The sequence below is a fragment of the Carcharhinus amblyrhynchos genome, chromosome 20, assembly GCF_965287045.1.
Source record: "Carcharhinus amblyrhynchos chromosome 20, sCarAmb.v2.hapA, whole genome shotgun sequence".
NCBI lineage: Eukaryota > Metazoa > Chordata > Chondrichthyes > Carcharhiniformes > Carcharhinidae > Carcharhinus > Carcharhinus amblyrhynchos.
This window is the reverse complement of record NC_137343.1, coordinates 51,431,719-51,447,771: the sequence shown is the minus strand read 5'-3', so window position 1 is coordinate 51,447,771 and position 16,053 is coordinate 51,431,719. Positions and strand designations below refer to the sequence as shown.

The window sequence follows — 16,053 nt, the reverse complement described above, 5'->3', positions numbered from 1 at the left end:
GACGATCCCCCCTCGCGCTGCCGCTCGCCTCAGGTGAAGCTCACGCTCGCGCTACCGCTCGCCTCAACTGACGATGCCGCTCGCGCTGCCGCCTCGTGTCCTGGGCCAGAGGGCACATGCCGGGAGGGCGGGGGCAGCGTGGGGCATGCGCAGTGCGGGCGGCCGGCGCGCATGCTCGGTGTTGGAGAGGCTGGGGGGGGGAGCAGGCGCAGTGCGGGCTCCGGTCAGCGGTGGAGCTGCGGCGGTAAGGAGCGCTGAGGGAGGGAGGCTGGCTGCTCTGCCCGCCCGGCCGTTAGGGCCGCGCGCCTCACACTGGGGGCCTGGCGTGAGAGGCAGCCGATGGGCCGGTGGTCTTGTGCTGGCTCTGAGTGGCAGAGCGAGTGGGTGGTGTGGAGAGCCGGGCGGTCAGTCAGTCAGGCGGGCTGGCGGCCGGTTATTGTTTGCTAACGGTGGGCAGTTTGCGGGATGGTGGCGAGGCTGTGGTCATCGCTGACCCTGTGTATCCCAGAGAAGAGAGGGGCTGCAGGAATCCGGGCTGCACTGATAATAATGGGGGCAGGATTGTGGGTTCCTTAGTCTGGGGCCTGGGGACTTCTCCCCAACATGAAGTCCTGTCCCCTCAGCCACTGTGTGTTCTCCATATTTCCACTCTCTTCAGTCATTGATAATTGCGAAGGAAGTAAATGTTGCATCCCAGCAAGATCCAGTGCAATTTCTTTTGTGTAGTTCAGTTGAAATCAACTTTGTCTGAAATTCTGCATCATTCTTGGTTTAAGATTTTGTTTGAGGGTAAAGTTTACTTACTCTGCTCCAGTTACTTAGTGTGTTCAGTGATAACTGGGATGATGTAAACTTGACTTTGTGATCGGAAAGGAGCACTCAGCAATTTGAATTGGAAAATTAGTCTGAAACACTTTGATCTGGTGTTAACTTACTTATTATTGCTGTGAACTTTTGTTTCTGGAGTTGTGTATAGCTTTTGGTAAACCAAAGTAAGAATTTATTGAATCTGTTAAATATGTTACAGAAGTGATGGTTTATTTATGATTGAGTTAAACTTGTTTGATATTACTTTTTTTTAAAAAAGTATAAAATGTGTTTGAGTTTCAATGTTCTTTGTGCTGGATCCTTTACCAAAAACTTGAGCATGAATCTCCAGGCCAAATGTTCTGTTTTTCATTACAATATCATTAGGGTCTCATTTCTGTGACACAGTCAGATTTAGTTTTGTTTACAGGGTGTCTGATTATTTAATCAGAGTTTGAGGAATCAACTACCACAGTTCCACTCAGTTTACTATGAAAAAAAAAATTAGTTGCTAATCACTACAAGATGTTATCATGATGATTCTCAAAGCAATTCTTGGTGCTGTGATATTTTACAGTGTAACTTTTGCTTTGAGGTTTACTTCAAATATAAGTGATGCAGTTCATGGGACCTTTGTAATTGACAGTGAGTATTCCTGTGATTTACAGTTCTGAATATATGGTTTGGATTATACAGTATAAGGAAAAATGTGACATTTGTACCTTAATTAGTACAGTATAGTGATTCAGTTAAAAAAAAAGAGTGGGTCAAGAGAGAATGAAGATAATAGTGACTCATGGTGACTTTGAGGAAAAATAAAAAGATAATACATCTGAATGTGTGAAACATTTGCAATATTACTCTTGAATTTGATTTATTGTCACATGTATTAGTATATAGTGAATATTATTTCTTGTGTGCTATACAAAGCATACTGTACGTAGAGAAGGAAAGGAGTGCGTGCAGAATGTAGTGTTATAGTCATAGCTAAGGTGTAGAGAAAGATCAACTTAATTCAAGTTAGGCCCATTCAAAAGTCTGATGTCAGCAGGGAAGAAGCTGTCCTTGAGATGTTAAGTGTCCTCAGACTTCTGTATCTTTTTCCCAATGGAAGAGAATATGTCCACAATGTGTGGGATCCTTGATTATGCTGGCTGCTTTGCTGAGGCAGGGGGAAGTGTAGACAAGAGACAATGGACAGGAGGCCAATTTGAGTGATGGACTGAGCTTCGTTCACAACCCTTTGTAATTCCTTGCAGTCTTGGACAGGAGTCATACCTAGCTGTGATACAACCAGAAGGAACACTTTTTATGGCGCATCTGTAAAAGTTGGTGAGAGTTGTGGCTGGCATGCCAAATTTCCTTAGTCTCCTGAGAAAGTGGGCTATCTTAACTATAGTGTCAGCATTCAGGGACCAGAACAGGTTGCTGGTGATCTGAATACCTAGAAACTTGAAGCTCTTGACCGTTTCCACTTTGTCCCTGTTGATGTAGGCAGAAGCATGCCTTCCACTGCTTCCTGAAGTCAATGACAATCTCCTTCATTTTGTGGAGGGAGAGGTTATTGAGGGAGAGATTGTTGCTGTTGCACCAGTTCACCAGATTTTCTCTCTTTCCTGTACTCCATCTCATCATTGTTTGAGATCCGACTCACTACAATGCTGTCATCAGCAAAATTGAAAATCAAGTTGGCGGGGAATTTGGCCACACAGGCATAGGTGCACTCACAATAATGAATAATTTTGATCTAATAATCATAATTGAGACATGGAGCTGGATTTTTCGGAATGAAAGTAGGACTTCTGTATTCCACAGAAGCGTAATATCTGTGTGATGAGATTGAATCATGAATGAAACGTCATCATGTGAGTGCTCATTAATGCCTTGGGCAGGCGGACTCTGAAATCAGCAGCCTGTCTGCCGTTTTAAGATTGGTCAATTGTTGGCCGTTAACCTTGTTAACAACCCTAATAGATTCATGATGTGATAATACAACACATGCGCTCGCAATGGGAACTTTTCTGTAAAGTTTGGATATAAAGGGTAGATGAGGATCTATGCCTGATTTTAGTCAGAAAGGCATTTCAGTAGGAATTCTTTGTGCATGAACCTCTGAATTTCGTTTAGACTATATGTCATTACAGTCACTGCAAACCTGTTGATCCTGTAATCTTTCATCATTACATTATTGGTGCTATGTCTCATAGAAACCCCACCGTACAGAAAGAGGCCATTTGGCCCATTGAGCCTGCATCAACCACAATCCCATCCAGGCCCCACTTCCATATCCCTACATATTTTACCCACTAATCCCTCTAACCTACACATCTCAGGTCTACACATGTCTCCTGTGAAGATTGTATATTACTCAGGTGATACCCCCTCCAGTGAGGAGGAGAGGGAGGAATCCAGCTGACCAGGGGCTGGAGCAACAAGATGTGGAGGAAGGAGGCCAACCTGCAGAGGAGTGAGGGGCTGTGGAGGGAAGACTGCAGTGGGTACATCAATACAGAAGACCCTGCCGGATGGATTTGAAGGGTGGTAATCTCATGCCTGTGAAGTTGGAGTATCAGTGTCTGTGCAGAGTTTGCCTTTCCTGAGCCATTCACATTCCTATGTGATGTGCTAGTATCCAATTGACCACCTGTTGTCTGATGCATTAAAAGGTTACAGTGGTATTGAATTGCTTTGCCTTCAGTTCATTCAGATCACCTGTGGAAAATACCATTTCACAAGTGTGATTTTGTTCCTATCTATCCATTGTCTTTGCTGTAGACAATGGCAATTGACTGGAAAGAGGCAGAGGATTTGTGACTATGGCTTGATTTGACCCATGTCACCATCAAGACCCCAGTAGGGTAGCCAGGAGTATTTGCAAAACCAGTGGGGTAACATTGCATCAGTGCACCAGCAACATGTAATGCAAGGATGTGCAAGGGAAGCAGCAACGACTCTTATCCTCTGGAACTTCCAAGTTCCTGGGATATTTTGGGCCAGAGGCATTGAAGGATGATATGATAAAGATTACCCTCTGAAAGAGTGGCTGATGACCTGTCAGAGATGCTAAGGTGAAACCTGTTTATAATGAATGTCAGATACCAGCGTGTGCATCATTGAACACCGTTGCTTTGCTAAAGATGAGATTTAGTGCTCTTGACAGATCAAGTCTGTGCTTCACAACCTGGTGCGGTAGAGAGGTGATCCCCTTTCGGAGGAGTCCTTGTGGGAGACAGACTATTCTTCTGATAACTATCAGCCTGATGTGCATGCAGCTCCCCTGGAGTGTGGTGATGGCTCTGAGGCACAAGAGGTTCTTATCATGGAACAGTTCCATTAATGAGTCTCCCCAAATATTTCTGCTTCATAGCCAGTCTTTCGTTCTTCATGCTCCTCCTATAAAAAAAAATGTAGTTTATTTTGGGTATTTTCAAACACCCTTTGTAATTTGGATGCATATAATTATATAGTATCATCCCTGCTTTCCTGAGAGGATGTGGCTCGATGTTCCCATCCCAGCAGGGCCCCAGCAGTCAGAATGCATAACAACGATTGCATCAGCAATTTACTGGGTTTGGGCCTCCAGTCTGTCAATGGAGGAAAACCATGAAATCCTATCAGTTTATGTTTTCCTTGTGTCTGAGGCATGCACACCCACTGAGGTGCAAGGCTCTGCAGTGGTGCTGTGTATGGAGCAAGTTTATACCACTTAATCCTCTGAGGATTTCCCTTCCTCCTCGGAGATCAATGTGGGACACCCGTTGGAGGGCAATATAGAAAGTTCCTGGCTAGTTGCAGCAGTGGCTGCTGACATTGCACTTGTGTAGAAAACAAATGTGTTAGGGACATCTTCAGCCTTTGAGTGTATTGAGACAAGCTTTTTCACTGCAAGTACAGGAACCACTGGGAAATATTATTCCATGTTTACATTTTGAACCATCCAACATCCAGCAGTACATTCTTCCCTGATGTATGACAGCCATCAAAGTCACAAACCATCATTGCCTCATTCCTAACAACTTACCAGCCATTGGGCATCCTCCCCTCAGCAGCCCTCCTAATACATTTGCAGATGCCTCCTTGCAGTCTCACCACCCTGGGGCCTTTCTCCCATCTTATCTTGACCAATGGCCTGGCTTCACTCTGGCAGCAAACAGCAGTGGCTCCTCAATGAGAGTTAGAAAATAGGTTTGGCATGCTGTCTCCGGCTCTGCTTCTCTCCTTGGCATTGTGCTCCAACTTCTGTTGTAGTTGAAAAGTGACATTGTAATGATTATGATTCTCTTGCACAATATTCCTTTGTATATATGTCCAACATGAACTCTATCAACAGCGCTTACAGAACACCCCCTCTCCCCCACACAAACACAACCTTTCAATTATGCACACTTTATGACGTTAGAGATTTAAAAAAAACCCCTTGATCTCTGCAGCTCTGTGTTACAGAGCTTTTATTGCTCCTTCAGTGGTTCAGATGAGGTTTGTTTATTTTTACTCTGGGTTGTTTTATGACCCTGCATTGTTAGAAAGAAGGTCATGTGTTCTGGACAGTTTTTTTGCAAGTGAATTTAAGGTTTCATTTCTCTGTTTGGCTGCAGAGTTAGTTTTAGAAGGAACATCAGACTGAATGCTCCCTCAGGTGTTCTGGGAAACTCTTCTTGGGGAATCCAGAGGGCTGCTAGAATTTACAAGCTGAGAAGTCAGGATTTTCAGTTCTCCAACCAAAGGAGTCAATTCCAGTATCATGTGAGCATTAGTCTTTGCTGAGTTAAACCTGTGGAAGGGTTGTGTATGTGGGTTTGTTTGATTGGAACATTTTAGATATACAAAGAACAGTACTGCACAGGAACAGGCCCTTCGGCCCTTCAAGCCTGCGCCCAACTAGATCATTCGTTTGTATCCCTGTATTTCCAGTCTGTTCATGTGACTATCCAGATAAGTCTTAAACAATCCCAGCATGTCCACCTCAACCACCTTGCTTGGCAGTGCATTCCAGGCCCCCACCACCCTGTGTAAAATACGTCCCCCTGACATCTGTGTTGAACCTTGCCCCCCTCACCATGAACTTGTGACCCCTTGTGTTTGTCACCTATGACCTGGGAAAAAGCCTCCTACTGTTCACCCTATCTATGCCCTTCATAATTTTATTCACCTCTATTAGGTCACCCCTCATCCTCCGTCTTTCCAGAGAGAACAACCCTAGTTTGCCCAATCTCTCCTCGTAGCTAAGACCCTCCATACCAAGCAACATCCTGGTAAACCTTTTCTGTACTCTCTCCAAAGCCTCCACGTCCTTTTGGTAGTGTGGCAACCAGAACTGGACGCAGTATTCCAAATGTGGCCTAACCAACGTTCTAAACAGCTGTAACATCAAACGCCAAATTTTATACTCTATGCCCTGTCCGATAAAGGCAAGCATGCCATATGCCTTCTTCACCACCTTCTCCACCTGTGCTGCCACCTTTAGGAATCTGTGGACTTGCACCCCCAGGTCTCTCTGTGTCTATACTCCTGATGGTTCTGCCATTTATTGTATAGTTTCTCTCCGCATTAGATCTCCCAAAATGCATCACTTCGCATTTATCTGGATTGAATTCCATCTGCCATTTCTCTGCCCAATTTTCCAGCCTATCTATATCCTGCTGTATTTTCTGACAATGTTCATCACTATCCGTAAGTCGAGCAACCTGTGTCATCCGCGAACTTACTGATCACACCAGCTACATCTTCCGAATCATTTATATATATCACAAACAGCAGAGGTCCCAGTATAGAGCCCTGTGGGACACCGCTAGTCACAGACCTCCAACCTGAAAAAGACCCCTGCACTGCTACCCTCTGTCTTCTATGGCCAAGCCAGTTTTCCACCCATGTAGCTAGCTCCCCTATTATCCCATGAGATTTAACCTTTTGCACCAGCCTGCCATGAGGGACCTTGTCAAACGCTTTACTGAAATCCATATAGATGACATCCACGCGCCCCCCCCCCCCCCCCCCAAATTGTTTTTATCACCTCCTCAAAAAACTCAACCAAGTTTGTGAGGCATGACCTCCCTTGTACAAAACAATGCTGTCTATCACTAATGAGATTATTCCGTTCTAAATGCGCATATATCCTATCTCTTTAAGAATCTTCTCCAACAATTTCCCTACCACGGATGTCAAGCTCACCAGCCTATAATTACCCGGGTTATCCTTGCTACCCTTCTTAAATAACGGGACCACATTTGCTTTCCTCCAATCCTTGGGGACCTCACCTGTGTCCAGTGAAGAGACAAAGATTACTGTTAGAGGCCCAGCAATTTCATCTCCTTGCCTCCCTGAGCAGTCTAGGATAGATGCCATCAGGCCCTGGGGATTTGTTTGTCAAATTAAGGGCTATACATTATTGTTTTTCTGTTTGTAATTGATAACAGTTAATTGTTAATTTTAGGGATGATTCGGGCTGGGAAATTCCAGTGGCAACCGATGTGCAAGATCCACATTGTGTGCCCTGGCCCGCTAGTGTCTCCCAGAGCTGGATTTCCGGGGGCGTCAACCCCGTGCCGGTACATATGTATGGTAACGAGCATTACCATAATCTTTTACATCCTATTAACAGGCCCAGGACTGAAGTCTCTGGGCCTGCTAGTCTCTTCCACACTGCAGGAGTATTTCACTCTGGGGTTTACAATCACTTCTCATTTTCAGGAAGCTAGCGGCCTAACACTGTTGGAGTGAAGGGGGGTGGGGCAAGCGAGGCCCCAGAAGTCATGTGCAGGAGAGTGGGGTGCCCTCTGGGCATGGCACCCTAGCACTGCCAGCCTGGACCCCTGATACTGCCCAAGGGACAAGTTTGGCACTGCCCATCAGGCATTGGCAGTGTCAAGGTGGTGGGGCATGTGGGGGCAGGGCTTGATGGGGGCAGAGCCTAGTGGTCATTGGTGGAGTGGGATGCCATTCTGCATAGGGATCGATGGAGGAAGGTGGGGGGGGCCAGCAATCGGGGCGGCTCGAGTGGTGGGGGAGGTCAGGACTGCGACGGGAGTGTAACTTTGGGGAAGGGGAAATCGGGGCTGCACCTAGGAATGGTCAAGGGGCCAGTGATCAGGCGATGGGGGAGAGGGGTGGGTTGGGGGTGGGGGACAGCAATTGGGCCATGGGCAGGGTGGGGTGGCAGCGATGCAGGGATCACCGGGCTAGCCAGTGATTGAGCTGGCCAGTAATTGGGAAGCCATCAGTGTGGAGCTGCTACGCACGTGGTGATCTTGGCACAGATGGATCCGTGCTTGTGCGGTGACCCGCTCAGTGTGCTGATTTCAGCCTCTGCAGCAGACGTAGGCCCCATCCCCTAGTTTTTAATGATATTCATGCTGGTGGCTCTGCAGTGTTGGGAGTGAGGGGGATTCTTCTCTGATCTCCTACTGAAAAAAAAAACAGCGTGGATTACTCCAATTTTCACGCAAATTCAACACTTAGAAATTTTTGGGGAGAATTCTGCCTGTTAACTGTATCGTTAAATAAACTTTGAACAAAAGCTTTCTAATGGATCATTTGAATCATACCTAAAGTGAAACATATGTTTATCCTAGCCAAATTCAAGATGCAAAACATAGAACACTTTGGAGTTTCTGATCTGCACCATAACAGTCTCCAGAATGGTGATACGCTGTCACTTGCCCACTTCAGGATATTGAGATATTTGTAGAACTGAAGTCAGGTTTGTTGGATGATCCTGAAGCTGCTTGCCTGCACTCTGCTGTATCCTGGCTGCTTTGGTCTCTTACCATCAGCAGGCATTAGGAGCTCCCGCCTGTGACTTACAGCCTGGAGGAGGGCTCGCAGGGAGTCATTGTCAAACCTTGGGGTCATCCTTCATCCTTTACCTTCCCTAGCTCCAGATGCCCTTGTTTGGAGAGACAGTGTTAACAGCCTGATCTATATTTTCCTTACTGTTTGATATTCAGCAGGGTAATAGGCCAGCTGCATTCCAGTGTTATTGCCCCAGTGACACAGATCCTGAAAGCTTCCTACCTGTAAGAACAGTCATTCATTTTAAAAATGATTCACTTACTTATTGAAATATTTCAAATAAAATCAAAATCACCAACATTCTGATTTACCAGAACAATGTTCCCTGGTGCTGCTTACAAAGCCCCGTGCAAGGCACCCCTTTTAAACGAGTGGCTGTGACCCCTGTTTCTGATCATAGCCTGCTATCTGTTTCGGGACGTTGGCCGGTCAGGCACATAGCACCCCCATCCTCAAAAGCTGTTAGCTAGTACTTTGCCAGCTGCCCTCTCAGTGGACTGTTTGCATGTTATAAGCAGTGTTTTAAAGCTAAGGGTGCGAGTTGGTGACCACCAGTTTCTGAAACAGACTTCCACCAAGGCACTTAAATTCAGCCCATACTTGCAGAGTGAACAGGATTGGAAACAAAACCCCCCAAGGAGCAGTTTATGAAATACCAAGTAAAATAATTGAATGGTTAGAAGGTGAAAGGAGGCCATTCAGTCCTATGTTCTTGTCAACTCTCCAAGAGCAACTCAGCTAGTATCACACCCTTCCCCCTCCCTGTCATGTTGTAAATATTTTCTCTTCAGGTGTTTATCAAGTTCCACTTGGTCATGATTTAAATCTGCCTGCACTCTCAGGCGTGCTTACCAGATCTAACAGCATTTTAAAAAGTAAAAAATCCTCCAAATGCCTTTGGTTCTTTTGCCAGTGTTCTGGTTCTCAATCCTTCTGCCAATAGGATAGATCCTAATTTCCCTTCACTCTTCTCCTTCAAGGTGAACAGCTCCAGCTTCTCCCATTCATCCATAGAACCATACAACCTTACAGCACAGAAACAGGCCTTTTGACCCCTCTTGACTGTGCCGAACCATTTTTCTGCCGAGCCCCACTGACCTGCACCTGGACCATATCCCTCCACACCATCTCATCCACGTACCTGTCTAAGTTTTTGTTAAATGTTAAAAGTGAGCCCACTTTCACCAGTTCATCTGGCAGCTCATTCCACACTTCCACCACTCTGTGTGAAGAAGCCCCCCTTAATATTCCCTTTAAACTTTTTCCTCTTCACCCTTAACCCATGTCCTCTCTTTTCCCTTCCCTAGCCTCAGTGGAAAAAGCCTGCTTGCATTCACTCTATCTATACCCATAACTTCATACACCTCTATCAAATCTCCCTTCATTCATCTACGCTCCAGGGAATAAAGTCCTAACCTATTCAACCTTTCTCTGTAACTCAGTTCCTCAAATCCCGCCAACATCCTTGTTGCACTCTTTCAGCCTTATTTATATCCTTGCTGTAATTAGGTGACCAAAACTGCACACAATACTCTAAATTCGGCCTTGCCAACATCTTATACAACCTCACCATGACATTCCAACTCTATACTCAATACTTTGATTTATAAAGGTCACTTTTAGGGAATTATGTATCTGTATTCCCAGATCCCTCTGTTCTACTGCACTCTTCAGTGTCCTATCATTTACCTTGTATGTTCTACCTTGGTTTGTCCTTCCAATGTGCAATACCTCACACTTGTCTGCATTAAACTCCATCTGCCATTTTTCAGCCTATTTTTCTAGCTGGTCCAAATCCCTCTGCAAGCTTTGAAAACCTTCCTCACCGTCCACTACACCTCCAATCTTTGTATCATCAGCTGATCCAATTTACCACATTATCATCCAGATCATTGATATAGATGACAAACAACAATGGACCCAGCACTGATCTCTGTGACACACTACTAGTCACAGGCCTCCACTCAGAGAAGCAATCCTCCACAACCACTCTCTGGCTTCTTCCATTGAGCCAATGTCTAATCCAATTTATTACCTCTCCATGTATACCTAGCAGTACCTTCCTAACTAACCTCCCATGTGGGACCTTGTCAGAGGCCTTACTGAAGTCCACGTACACAACATCCGCTGCCTTCCCTTCATCCACTTTCCTGGTAACCTCCTTGAAAAACTCTAATAGATTGGTTAAACTTGACCTACCACACACACAGCCATGTTGACTCTCCCTAATAAGTCCCTGTCTATCCAAGTATTTGTAGATCCTATCTCTTAATACTCCTTCCAATAATTTACCTACTACTGATGTCACACTTACCAGCCTATAATTTCCCGGATTACTTTGAGCTTTTTTAAACAACAGAACAACATGAGCTATCCTCCAATCATCCGACACCTCACCTCTGGAAACCAACGTTTTAAATATATCTGCCAGGGCCCCTGTAATTTCAACACTAGTCTCCTTGAAGATATGAGGGAATACTCTGTCCGGTCCTGGGGATTTATCTACTCTGATCTGCCTCAAGACGGCAAGCACCTCCTCCCCTTTAACCTGTATAGGTTCCATGACCTCCCTACTTGTTTGTCTTATTTCCGTAGACTCTGTGCCAGTTTCCTTAGTAAATACCATTTAATATCTCTTTTAGTTCCATACAAAGCCAACCACTCTGATCTTCAAGAGGACCAATTTTATCCCTTACTATCCTTTTGCTGTTAATATACCTGTAGAAGCTCTTAGGATCATCCTTCACCTTGACTGCCAAAGCAACTTGGTGTCATCTTTTAGCCCTCCTGATTTCTTTAAGTAGTTTCTTGCACTTCTTATACTCCTCAAGCATCTTATTTGTTCCCTATTGCTGATGCGCGTCATACATCTCCCTCTCCCTGGAACTATTCTTGAAATTCTTTTTCTTCATCCTCTGCGTGTTGGCCAGAATTGGGCACGCTGCTCAGGTTGAGGTTGAACAAATATTCAAAGGTACATTGTAACTTGTAACTTGCTTTTGTATTTATAAAGCTTAGTATCCTGTAAGCCTTTTTAACCACACACAAACAAACTAAAATCAACATAGATCAATCATTAATTAACGGGCAACTACTATACTAAACTAACAAAAATGGAGCTAATGTGATTGAGATATCTCTTACAAACCTTTTGACTTCGTACTGTACAAAGAACAAAAACAGCCCGGGAAACAGGCCCTTCGGCCCGACGAGCTTGCGCTGCCATTTTAACATTACCAGTCCCCCGCCTCCACCCATGACCCTTATCTATGGTTTTATGGCAGGTGTGCAACATTAAAAGAACAAGCTACTCCTGTTTCAATCAGACTCCCTTCTCCTTGTGCATTCAGTCAAAACTCAGTGTTCTTCAAAAGTCATTCCCCTCAACTTGAGTTTTCCAGATCTGATTTTCACCAAAATCCAACTTATTAATTCCTTGTCCCTTCAATCTGCAAAGGTCTGTATGTTTTGTCCCCTTTCTTTTAAGCAGGAAACCAACACTCACAAGCATCCCACATTTTAAACACAAAACAGTTTTCTCGTCTTCACAGTAGTAGTTGCTTTGTTCCACCACACAGCTATATTTGCCTTCTTTCTCTCTTAATTTCCACACCAGCTCATGATATCAGTTGATATTAGAATGATAGAACCCCCAAGGTGCAGAAGGAGGCCATTTGGCCCATCAAGCCTGTACCAACAACAATCTCACCCAGGCCCTATCCTTGTAACCCTACATGTTTACCCTGCTAATCCCCCAACACCAAGGGGCAATTTAGATTGGCCAATCTGCCTAACCTGTCCATCTTTGGAGTGTGGGAGGAAACTGGAGCACCCAGAGGAAACTCATTCAGACATGGGGAGAACGTGCAATCTGCACGTAGTCAGTCACTCGAGGCTGGAATTGAACCTGCGTCCCTGGCACTGAGACAGCATACTAACCAATGTGATGCTCGTAGGTTTCTGTTTTACTTTCTTGTTTCATGGCAACCAGATTACACAGATCTGTCTCCAAGCATAGGTGTTTATTATAATTTCATTCTCCCCCTTTCCATAAAATTCTGTTTCACCTCAGGTTAAAGGAGAAATTTTAAAATGTGCCTTGTGAATTCCAGCATTTGTAACATAAGCCATTATAAAAATTCAAATTGTTGTTTGGAGCACAGAATGGTGATTATAGAAATCCACAGCTGTTAACAGTTGATCTGTCAGGTTCAGGTCTTTTTTGTTGGCCTCAACCATGATGGTGTTTGGTGTTAGAAGTGATGTCAGTAGCCTGTGTTTGAGCCCAGCCTGTGCTCCAGGACATGCATGGATAGTCGTTTAACACACAGCAGTCTCATTCAACAACAGCTTTCATTTCTAAAGTATCTTTATACTAAAGGATGTTCAAGGCCACTTCAGTGATGGATGTAAGGAAAAGGAATTAGTTGTGACCAAACGCCTGTCAAAAGAGACGGTTATGAGGAGATTTTTAAAAAGGAAGATGATATAGACTTGGAGTGTTCCAGAAACCAGAACTAAGGCATCTGAAACCTTGTCACCAGGGGACAATGGTGGCATAGTGGTTAGCATTGCTGCCTCACTGCTCCAGGGACCCAAGTTCGATCCCCGGCTTGGGTCACTGTCTGTGTGGAGTCTGCATGTTCTCATGAATGCATGGATTGCTTGCTGGTGTTCCGATTTCCTCCCACCATCCGAAAATGTGCTGGTTAGATACATGGCCATGGTAAATTCTCCCTCAAGCTGGGGTGCAGCTACGAGGGGATCTTCCCAGTAACTTCATTGCGGTGTTAGAAGCCTATTTGTAACACTAAAGAAATCAATGACAGAGGTAGAGTTGGGAAAAGACTGGAGCGACTTAGAAGCATTTATGAAATTCAGGCCTAAGCTGTTGTGAAATGGGAGTCAGTGCAGATCAGTGAGGAAGGGCCTGATGGATAGTTGGAATAGCCAAGTTTGGAGTTGACATTGGGACATCTCAGATGTTAGAATCACGAGACTCTGCCGATCAACCTAATCCGAAACCCTACTCTGAAATCCCAGAGGAGAAACCAAAATAAACAAAAATGCATTAATTCAGATTAAAACAAATACATCCCTACCTAAAATCAGTCGTTAGCCTGCATTCTCAACATGTGAGCTGCAAATCGGCAGTGTGTAACACAGAGCTAAATTTTAAACATATCTCTTACAAGAACCATAAGATAAATACATTTCTTAAAGGCACAGGATCATCACAATTTATTGATGGGCAGGAAGCAGCAAATGGGGATAAATTAGTAAATTTGCTGATGACACCAAAGTCGGAGGTGTGGTAGATAGTGAGGAAGGGTGTCATAGTTTGCAGGAAGACTTAGACAGGTTGCAGAGCTGGGCCGAGAGGTGGTTAAATGGGAAATTTTCAAATTGGCTGTCTGTAATTAGTGGAGTGCCACAAGGATTAGAGTTATTTATAATCTATAATTCATAATTTATAATTCTGGTCCCCACATTACAGGAAGGATGTGGAGGCTTTGGAGAGGGTGCAGAGGAGGTTTACCAGGATGTTGCCTGGTATGGAGGGGACGTCCTATGAGGAGAGACTGAGGGATTTGGTGTTGTTTTCGCTGGAAAGAAGGCGGCTAAGAGGGGATCTTATTGAAACATATAAGATGATTAGAGGTTTAGATAGGGTGGACAGTGATAGCCTTTTTCCTCGGATGGAGAAAGCTAGCACGAGGGGGCATGGCTTTAAATTAAGGGGGGGTAGTTATAGGACGGATGTCAGGGGTAGGTTCTTTACCCAGAGGGTGGTGAGGGATTGGAATGCCCTGCCTGCTGAGGTTGTAAATGCGCCTAGTTTGGGGGCGTTTAAGAGATCCGTGGATAGGTTTATGGACGAAAAGGGATTGGTTTTGGTTAGTGGGTCATTGTTTTTTAACTGGTCGGCGCAACATCGTGGGCCGAAGGGCCTGTTCTGCGCTGTAATGTTCTATGTTCTATATTAATGAATAAGTGAAGAACTGACAATACAAGGTTAAGTGGGAATGAATTCAAGCTGTGATGAGAAGACAGCTGCAAAGAGATATAGACAACATGGCAGATAGTTTATAATGTCAGCGTGAGATTATTTGATTTGGTGGTAGGAATAGAACAACCGAATATTCTTTAGGTAGCGTAAAACTTTGAAATGTTGATCATTGGGACTTGGACGTTCTCATAAAATGAACGTAATGTTAGCATGCAAGTACAAGAAAGAATTGAGAGCCAAATGACCTGTTGGTTTTTAATCGCAAGAATAAGGAAGCCTTGCTACAGTTGTACAAGACTTTGATGAAACCACACTTGGAATAATGTGTGCAACTTCGGTTTCTATATCTATGGAAGAATGTAAATGCAATGAAGGAAGTTCAACCAGGGTTCACTGGACTGGTTCCTGGGAGGAGAGGGTTTTCCTATGATGAGTAAATTGGGGCTAGGCTGTTTTGAGTTTAGAATAAGTAGTGATCTTTTTGAAACAATTCTGAAGGGGCTCGTCAGGGTGGTCACTCAGGTGGTTTCTGCTGGCTGGGAAATCTAAGACATGGGTACAGTCTCTAGCCAATGATTTCAGACTGAGGTGAAAAATGTCTTCACTCAAAAGGTGGAATTCTCATTGGCCCATTGTTGAATATATTTAAAATTGGGATCTTTAGGTTTCTGGTCTTTCAGGGAATTAAGGGAAATGGGAACAGGTGAGAAAGCGGACTTCAGCTGGCAGATTGGCTGTGATGGTATTGAATGGTACCTCTCCTCATGTGGCAGGACAATAGCAATAATTGGATGGAAGGTATTCTGCTTGACAGTTTTTGAGGCTTTCATACATTGTTTTCAGAGATCTGGAGGCATGAATAAATACCCATTATGTAAAACTACCACCAAGAAAAGTGGGTAGTGGATTCCTTTATTCTCAGTTTTGTTCTGCCAGTCTGATTCTCAGACTGATGCTTCTTGTTGAGGTTTGAATCCACGAGTACAAGCTGCATGTGCTAGGTAACACAACAGTGTTTTGTGAATCTTGTCAGTGAGTCGCAATCAGTGTGAGTCGTGGTTTTTAACCACGGAGGGCAACAGTTAAGCCAAATCCATGCATGCACTTCTAGCAGAGGTCAGTGCGCTGTGGTCATGGACTGGTACCCTGGCTCATTTTCTCCTTCCTCTCTGGCCCAGGGTCATCTAATTGGAACATACGTTAGGTATCTCACCTATTTACTGTCATCCAAAGCTTGAAATGATGACACTTTGGCTATTGAGGCAGTGTGTTAAAGATTGTCACCGAATGGTAGGAACAGGACGGAACTACTCGGCCCCTTGACTCTACTCTACCATGGCTGACCTGTATATCGAGTCTATTTATCACCTTTACTCAGTGTCCATTGATAGCTTTACCCAGCAGAAATCTACCGATCTCAATCTTGAGAACTCTGGCCCAGCATCAAT

General features: G+C 44.5%; 1 protein-coding gene across 6 annotated transcripts in view; it reads left to right on the top strand.

Annotated features, from left to right (window-relative positions):
- Positions 1 to 202: 202 nt before the first annotated feature.
- Positions 203 to 16,053, top strand: part of specc1la (sperm antigen with calponin homology and coiled-coil domains 1-like a) — a 281,487-nt gene continuing 265,636 nt past the window's right edge. For 5 of the 6 annotated variants that reach the window (XM_080208609.1, XM_080208608.1, XM_080208607.1 and 2 more), the window contains exon 1: positions 203 to 244. The gene's annotated coding sequence lies outside the window, so the exon portion shown is untranslated. Of the gene's footprint in view, positions 245 to 1,442; positions 1,453 to 16,053 lie in introns of those variants that run through there. The other variant, XM_080208606.1, reaches the window with a different exon arrangement.